We start from the raw sequence: 9,719 nt of genomic DNA, 5'->3' as shown, positions 1-9,719 counted from the left end.
TATATATGCCTATAGAGAATTTTAAGGAAATATTTAATTAACTGTTGAATTTTTACTAGCAAATTAAGATTATCAGTGAAAATTAATTTTATAAGTTTCTCTTTTCCATAGAAAAGGTCAGATGTGTGTTTTACAAGTGATGGTGGCAAGAATTATGTAATGTAATCTTTGAGGATATAATGGGTTTTGAGCTTTTTCCCTTCTTGGAAAAGTACAGCTGTATCTCACCCTCTCTTACTCCCTGGAGAAAGTGTGAACTCTTGTCAGCCCCTGTTACTTTCTCATGTTATCATGTGCTTTCCCCATTCAGTAGAGCAGGTTACCAAGCAACCACTAACTTCTCTGAGGCTGTCTGTGGCAACAGTACCTCCTGATACCTCTTGTCACAATGTCTCCTGTTAAGTTGTTAGGATTGGGCACCAACTCAGTTGCTATAGTCACTCTTAGTGGTAGCCTATGGTGGCTGGAGTCAGAGCACAGTGCTGGATTCCTAAGAAAATAAGTTAAAAATGCCATAATAGCTGCCATTTCTTAAAAATAAAAAAATTTTGATGAGTATGAAGAGATTTATATCATAAAGTGTATGTGATAATGATAATATTATTGAATTGAGTGAATATCATCCTATGATATAACATTTACAAGTGTGGCATTAGTTACTAACAATGTGTGTCTTAAGTCAGCCACATTAGGCAATCATTATTGGTGCTTTACATACATTAGAAAGCAACTCTTAAATTGAAATATTTTAAAATTAAAAGTAACTCTAAATTGTTTTTACATGGCACGTAGTTCCATCTTTATTTAGTAAGGATTATAAATACATGTATAGATGTACTTAATTGGAATAAGTAATATTAGTGGTAATAAGAACAGGAGTACTTATCATTTATCACTTAAATATGTATTAGATCCTGTACTGAGGCTTTATTTATATTATCTCATTTAATCTTTGTAAAGTCTTTATGACACAGATGTAATCCACTTCTTCCTTTAAATATGAAAGAACAGAAACAAGAAGAAAAGTATTTTAGCTAAAGATAAAAAGCTAATGAGAACAAGCTGGTATTTTTAACCCCAATGTGCCTGAGCCCAGAGAACAAAAGCAAATGTGATTTTTGAAAAAAAGAACTATGAAGAAGAGAAATGTGGGGTGGATAAGAGGTGCTTCGGGTTAGAAATTATTTAACTCACAATCTTTTCTTTGCAGCACTGGTTTTTGAAGTTGATGTGGCATCAATCTAATGAGGAATTGCCCACTTGTATGATATAATTTGAAGAGTCCAAGAAAAGATGCCCAAGTATGAAAAATCCACTTCCTGGCCCTCAGAGTGATTTGAGGGTCATTTACTCTAGTGATGACAGAATTGTGGTTCTGGGAATTAACTGGATTCATAGTGATTTTAAAAGGATATATCTGAGAAGTTATGAGGAAAGAAATCTCACAGGCCTGGTTTACCAAGAGATGGAAGTTGGAAGAAATGTTACATAGAGGTGATGGAATAGTACAGATTATAAATAACTATAAAATGAATTTTAAATTTATTTACTTCAGGGCTGTGGATGTGGCTCAAGCGGTAGCGCACTGGCCTGGCATGCCCGGGGCGCTGGGTTCAATTCTCAGCACCACATAAAAATAAAGATGTTGTGTCCACCGAAAACTAAAAAATAAATATTAAAAAATTCTCTCTCTCTCAAAAGTGATTTACTTCATAATTTTGCAAAGGAGATGTTTTTCAGCTGATGTTTATGAAGATTTTTTTATTTGTATTAAGGTTCTATTAAAGTAGAGCATTCATGTATTTTACTATATAATTCTGGCAAATGCATATTGTTGTGTAAATATCTCACATAAATACCATTCCCTCCCCTACCCTTCTCTCTCTTTTTCTGTACTTATGATGGCAAGAATAATTAACATTAGCCCTCTTGGCACATTTTAAGCATACAATGCACTATTGATAGTCACATTTTTCTAGATTAGGTCTTCAGAACTTACTTATATTGAGTAACTGTACTTCATCCAATTTTGTTCTTACTTTTCAATAGTTTTTGATTCATTTAGTCTCTTTATTATTCCCTATAAATTATAGAATCAATTGACTAATTTTAACAAATATCCTACTAAGATTTTTGAATAGAACCTCATTCCACCAATAAGTAATTTGGGGAAGGACTGACTTGTTTGTTGGTTTGTTTTTGTTTTGGTGGTGTTGGGGATTAGACCTAATGCCTCATGTATGTCGGGCAAGTGCTCTACCACTTAGCTACAGCCCTAGATGCCTCGCCCTGGGAACTGACATCTTTAAAATATTGAGTCATCCATTCAATGAACATATCAGAGCTCTATTATTTTGGATTACGTCAATTTCTTTGATGGGTGTTATTTCAGCTTTAGCATAATAACACTTCACATATATTGTAATATTTAAAATATTTTATGACTTGAAGGTATTATAATAAAATGGAAATTAAAAAATTTCAATATTCCGTTGCTCATGAATAAAAATATAATTGATTATTCATTTATGTAAATTGCAAATACAAATTATATGCATTTAGGTGGTACGACATGATGTTTTGATATATGTATACAGTTGTCCTCAGCTATCCATGGAGGATATACTATACCAGTGGTTGCCTGAAACTGTAAATAGTAATGAACCCTATGTACTGTATATGTTTTTTTATCTACAAAAGTATCTATAATTTATAAATTAGTCATAGTAAGATATTTACAACAATAACTAATAATAAAATAGAGTAATCTTAATAGCATACTATAATAAAAGTTATGTAATTGTAGTATCTCTCTCTCTCCCAAATATTCTCTATGTTTATATTTCTCTTTCCTCTTCTTGCAATGATGTGAGATCATGTAATGCCTACAAGATGAGATGAAATGAGGTGTGTGATGTAGGAACTGTGACTTAGAACTGAACATGTATTGACCTGGTGATAGATTAGAAGGAAAAATATCTGCATCAAGTAATTCTGCATCTTTAAGCCATGATATTGATGGTTTGATGTTGGACCAAGGTTGGCCACAAGTAATCAAAACTGGAAAGTGAACTGGGGATAAGGGAAAATTTGTACATTGTGGGATGGCTTAATCAATCTATTTTACCTAAGCATAATGTGTTAGCTTTCTATTAATATGACAAATACCTAAGATAAATAAACTTAAAAGGAAAGTTTTATTTTGGCTCACAGTTTCAGAAGCATCAGCCAAGTAGTATCATTTGGCTCTGTTACTTTTGAGTCTATGGTAAGACAATACATTATGGTGGGAATGTAAGAAGGAAGGAACTTCTCACTTCATGGCAGCTGGTAGACACAGAAAGACAGGAAAGGTTGGGTTCACAATACCCCCTTCAAGGATATGCCCCCAGTGAACTCCTCCAACTAGGCTTTGCCTCTTTAAAGTTTCACCACCTACCAATAACACTTCAGAATGGAAACCAAGCCTCTAACACATGGATCTTTGGGGGAAATTTCAGATCCAAACAGTAGCACGTGACTTCACATATTTAATTCTTTATGTTGTGAGAATATTAAAAATCTTCTCTCATAATTTTTCAAGTATATAAGATTGTAATTGGTTGACTTTTTAAATATTAAGAATATTACCTTGTGACTTTGTTAAGCTCACTTATTAGTTCTTACAGATTGGTGGACTCCATCTGATTGTCTATGTAGCTAAACTTGTTGTCTAAGTATAAATAAAGTTTTATGATTTTCTGTTCTAATCTGTATGGCCTTAACTTATTTTTTTCTTATCTGGCTGCATTGGTAAAGATGTCCAGGATGAAGTGAAATATGGGTGATGAGGGTGGGTATTCTTGACTTATTGCTAATCTTATGGAAAAGCATTCAATCTTTTGCCTTTTGCCATTAAGTACAGTTATTTAGATGTAAGTACAAAGATGTCTAAACCAAAAAAAAATCATTTTTATCAAATTGAAGAAAATCCCCTCTGTTCTTAGTTTGTGAGAGTTTTCATCAGGAGTGGATGCTGGATTTTGTTAAGTTTTTTTTTTTTTTTTCAATTATTGAGTTGGTCATGAAGTTTTTAGTCATTACCCTGGTGTTAAATGGTTTACATTGGTTGATTTTTTTTCTTTGAAAGTTGAAGCAGCCTTTCATTCTCAGATAATATCCGTTTGGAAGGAATCTAATATATTTTTTGCTGTATTACTAGATTTAGTTTGCTAGTATTTTTATTGAAGGGTTTCGTGTGTATAATCACATAAAGAGTATTAGCCTATTTTATTTTCTCACACATATATCTGGTTTGGCATAGGGTAATATTAATGCCATAAAATGGATTGCAAAGTTTCACATCATTTGTATTCTAAAAGACCCTGTGGAATTGATATTATTTCATCATCAAATGTCTGGTCAAATATGTCAGTAAAAATATTTTGAAGCCTGGGGTTGTAACTCAGTGGCAGAGCACTTGCCTAGCATGTGTGAGGCACTGGGTTCAACCCTCAGCACCACACAAAAATAAATAAATAAAATAAAGATATTGTGTTCATCTACAACTAAAAAATATTTTTTAAAAACTATTTTAAGTATGGAGTTTTCTTTTTTGAAAGGTTTTAAACTATAATTTGTTTCTTTAATAAATACCAGAATATTCAATTTTATCTATTTCATATTTAGTGCTCTATCCTTTAAGGAATTTACCAATTATATGTAAATTGTCAAGTATTTGGAATATATAATTGTTCATAATATTTCCTTTGTGGTAGACAGAATCCTAACAAAAGCCCCCAGTGATACTTAATTTTAAATTAACAAAAATTGTATGATGGGTCATTATTCCCACAGCCAGATTGTGTTACATAGCCAAAGAGATTTTTCAGATGCACTTAAAGATACCAAGCAGTGGATCTTATGGTAAGATTATCTGGGTGGTGCATTCCTAAGTGGATGCATCCTTTAAATGCAGAAAGATTTTGGCTATTGATAGTATTAGATAAAGTCAGAGATATTGAAGCATCAGAAGGACTCATTGATGAATCATTGAGGGTTTAAAGATGGAGAGAGTGCCTGTGAAAATAAATGTGAGTGGACTCTAGAAGCAGAGCAAAATCTCCATGGAAGCTAACAAGGAAATAGGAACCTCAATTCTACAATATCCATGACCTGATTTTTGCCAACAAGGTGAATGAGCTGGAGGCAAGTTTTCCCCAGAGCTTTCACATAAGAGCTCTGCTTGGCCAATGCCTTGACTTCAGCCTGTGAGTCCCTAAGGAGAAAATCCAGTTGAGACCATCTGAATTTCTGGCATACAGAACTTTGAAGTGCCAAATAATTGTTGTGTGGTAATTTGTGATGCCAGAGATTAAAAACTTAAATATCTTGTTATCCATTTAACGTCTATAGAATTTTTATACCTGATTTTTGTAACTTTCATCTTATCCACTTTTTTTCTTTATAAATTCAGATAGAGGTTTATTAATTGTACAGATTCTTTCAAAGAACCATTTGGTTTCAATGAATTTTTCCTAATGTTTCTCACTTGTCCTAGTGTTTCCTAGTATGTTTTCATATCTTCTCAATTTAAAACACATTTTTTATTATTATTTTCTTCCTTTGTGTTTGTTTTAGATTTATTTTTCTTTATTTTCTTTCTAGTTTATTTAAACAAATAAACTGCCTATAGTTTTATCACACACACACACACACACACACACACGCTCTTTGTCAAGTTTGCAAAATTTGCGAATTCCATTTAATTTCTATTTTCTGAGAGTTTTAAAATCATAATTTGATATGTAGTTTCATCAATTTTTTCTGCACTAGTTACATATTTCTGTAATTTTTCTTTTTTTACCTACTAACGTGGGGAATTATATTTGTTGATTTGTAAATATAGTTTCCCATCTCTGGAATAAACCCTAGATAGTCATGGTGTATAATACATTATACATATTGTTGAATTCTATTTTAACAATATTTTATTAAGGAGTTTTGTGTCTACATTGGTTTATTGGGGTTTTAAAAATTTTTTTTTCTGGTTTTGATTTCAGGGAGATACTATTTTCATAAAATGAATTGGGAAATATTTCTTCATTTTCTACTTTTGAGAATAAAAGAAGCTGGTTTGAAACTTCAGTTGGAGGAATGTTTAACACTCAGGCATCTAGGTAATAAGTATCAGGTATCATCCACTCATAAGCACAACTTTTCCTCTTCTGACTCTGGTATTCACACTTCATGGATTAAACACATAGACATGATTATCATCCATTGCCCTCCCTTCATCAACTTTTCTAAAAACAAGCGATTTCTTTAATAAGTACCTGAGAAGAAACCTGCTATCTCTAGTGACTAGATGAATAAATGCTAAGTATAAGTCTGTAGACTGATAGAAAAATATTTACCAGAGCCATCTCATTGGTTCTGTCCATATCTTTTGTGATTTTTGACTTGGCTCTATCCTTTGGACTATGCTACTGGATTGATACCTTCAGATGTGTCTCTGTATCTTCTTGAATGATCTTTTGTTACTGAGTTTACTACCTGACTTGATCTTGTTTATTATATAATTTAGGGAGTATGATTCCTGAATGAGCACCCCTAGAATAACTTTAAATTTAGCATTTGACAAGCTCAGTCTTGTAGAGTGACATACCAAGATAGCAATATATACTGCTATCCCTACCAAGTGCTGGAGATTAGGAATGGAGCGTGAGGGCAGCTGATAAAAGAATCTTGAAATCCTGCAATTTGCTTTTTAAATATTTCTAGACAAAATCCATAATCAAACAGTTAAGTTATTTTAATGGGAAGATAGATTTTTGTAAGCAATGGACATATATTGTAAAGTTTTGCAGATCTACTTCACACAAAGAAAGGAAACAGAAAACTAGAAATATGTATATTTACCTCTTATTGAACTTACTATTCAATATGGATATTGGCAGCCTTAAAAAACAAACATCACACATTTCTCAGAGGCCACATTCATCTTTGAAAAACAAAAAAAAAAATTGCATTGTTTTTAAATAGAGAGCTTGAATGGTGTCAAAAGTTGCTTCAGATCTCTCCCTTTCTTGGACTTGCTTAAAAAGTAAATGATGTATAGAGAGGCCTCTTCTGCACAAAGACAAGTTTTCATAAACTTTTGTGCTCAAAAGCCAACAATGCAAAACAATATACTTTTTGAGTTTCAAACGACTCTCATATAGCAATTATTATAGACAGGAAAATCTTTATTATGTGTGTAAGTTATATTATAGTTTCTAAAAGCAATCAGATAACTGATATAGCTTTATACTCTCCTTCCAAAGGACCCCCACCAGAGACAAGCGACTTAAAGGTGATAAAAGTCTATGGTGCCATCTTGAAGAAATTGTACAATAGATAAAGACAAGGTATCTGGCTCTTAGTCCAGGTTCTATCACAACCTTGGTGCAAATACTTTGAAAAGTTCTCTCATCTCTTTAAACTTTATTCACTGTATTTAAAAACAATATATAGATTCTTTTTTCTGCCAGTGTTAGGGAAATGACAGAAACTTATTTTGTATGTTAAGTATAATAAAAAGATTTTTTGGGTCATATCTGGGATGATAATTTGGTCCCTGCTCTATCTAAATTTATATGTGTAGAATAAAAACTAAACATATGGTGGGATTTTATTAATATAACACTACCTTATCTCACTAGAGGGCAGTATGACAAATTAGACTTTCTCTCTTATATGTCCTGGATGCAAAATATCCTTGATGAGTTGGGAAAAGATATGTACATTTAATATATTAAAGTATAACATTATATGATTTTTGAATCTTAGTAAATGCATCATTAGAAAGTATGCAGTAAATATTTTACTATTATTATTCCCAAGGTCACACAGGCAATGAGTGGGTAGAGCCAGGATTGTGAAACTCTGCCAGTTTATGGAGCCTGGGCTCCACCACAGAGAGGTGGTTCTTGACTTATGGCTGTTTTACTTCATGATGTTGCAAAAGTGTATGTATATTCCCATACTGTTTTTTCACATTAAATATGCTATTTAATAAATTGTATGGAATATTCAACACTTTGTTGTAAAATAATCTTTGTATTAGATGGTTTTGTCTAACCGTTGGCTGATTATGTTTCTGAGCATGGTTAAGGTAGGCCAGGCTAAGCTATGTTTGGCAGGTGAGGTGTATTAAATGCATTTAATACAAAATATTTTCAACTTATTATGTTTTTTCTCACACCACTGTATATATTAGATGCTCAGCTGGGATGTGGAATTTGAGTGCAATATAAAAATCCAAAGAATATAAGAGATCTTGCAAGGGTTGCATAAATATTCAAGTAAAAGCAAAATCCATCCTAGACCAAGGTGAATCTTAAATGCTACCTCATGTGTGGTTGTGATTTATGATTATGTATTTGAACATAAAAGAAATGTCTTTGCAATACGTATTGAAAGATTTTTCACATAGATAATTCATATTATTCCACAAACAGACTAGGAAGTGAGCACTCCTATTGCTTGACATACTCTTCTCTTGGTCTTAGTTTTCCTATCTAAAAACTAATGAAGTTGGAATGATGTGTCACATATAGTGCTTCCCTTATGTAATAATATTCCTTCTTTATATTTAAACTGCAAGAAATTCTGTTAATTTGGAAACTGCACTCATGGTGTATCATAAGGAAGATGATTTGTTTTTCACTCATTTTGCTATTTCTTCCTCTCTCCATATCTTTCAAGGAGACGATTGAAAAGATTTTAACACTTATTCATTATATCCAATACACTGTTCTGTAAGTCTATCTTGGCCCTTGTATTAGATGGTTTTGTGTATTAGATGGTTATGCTTCCAATAATGTATGGCTGAGTGGGGGATTTTCTGGTGTACATTATGTGAACCATGTTTGAAGCACCTGTCGGAAAGGGGATATGGGTACAAAGGGGAGCATAATTAATGTATCCCTTACTATGAGACCCTTATAAAAATACTCAAAAGGAGTTTGAGATTCATAGTACCATCATATCTGAATAGCTTCATGTTCATAAGGGAGAGGGCTAGTAGATTATGGCCAACATTAGTAAGCAGAGAATGCCATATAACCATTATTCTTTCTTAAAACCAATGCTTTGTATTCACATGAAGGGGGCATAAATAACATTCCATAGCATCCCATTTAAACACAAGTTGTCTAGGGACCCTGCTGATGTTTCTCTTTAATACATTCACTGGAAATATTGGAGAAAATCCAAACATTCATAAATAAATTAGGAGAAAATTGTCTCCTTGTATCCCAAATCAGGTGAAAGGAAATGATTGGATTTTAGCAAAAGCTCACACTTTTTGCCCTTGAAAAAAATATTAAAACAAATCTGTTTCTTAGAACCTCTATGAGGGCCTAGATTAGAAGCTGAAACCAGATCCAGGTTTATCAGCTCTAATCACACACACACACACACACACACACACACACACAAATCAGCTCTTGAGTTTGGAAGTATTTATGTTTTAGAAGAGCTCGTGATCTGAGCAGAGGGCTGGAGGCAGTGCTGAATACCCTAACGTTTGAATATTCTTTGATATTGAATAAATTTGATGTGTAGTACAGGGCTTATGAATGTCTGGGCCAGTCATTCTCTGATTCTTGAATCTTTTGTTTCAAAATCTTGAAAAGATTTGAAGAATGAACGGGCCTAGGGAAAGGAAGTGTCCTAAATTTTGGTTGGTCTTAGAA

Source organism: Marmota marmota, unplaced genomic scaffold (assembly GCF_001458135.2).
Source record: "Marmota marmota marmota unplaced genomic scaffold, marMar, whole genome shotgun sequence".
Lineage (NCBI taxonomy): Eukaryota > Metazoa > Chordata > Mammalia > Rodentia > Sciuridae > Marmota > Marmota marmota.
This window is presented reverse-complemented; position numbering follows the sequence as displayed.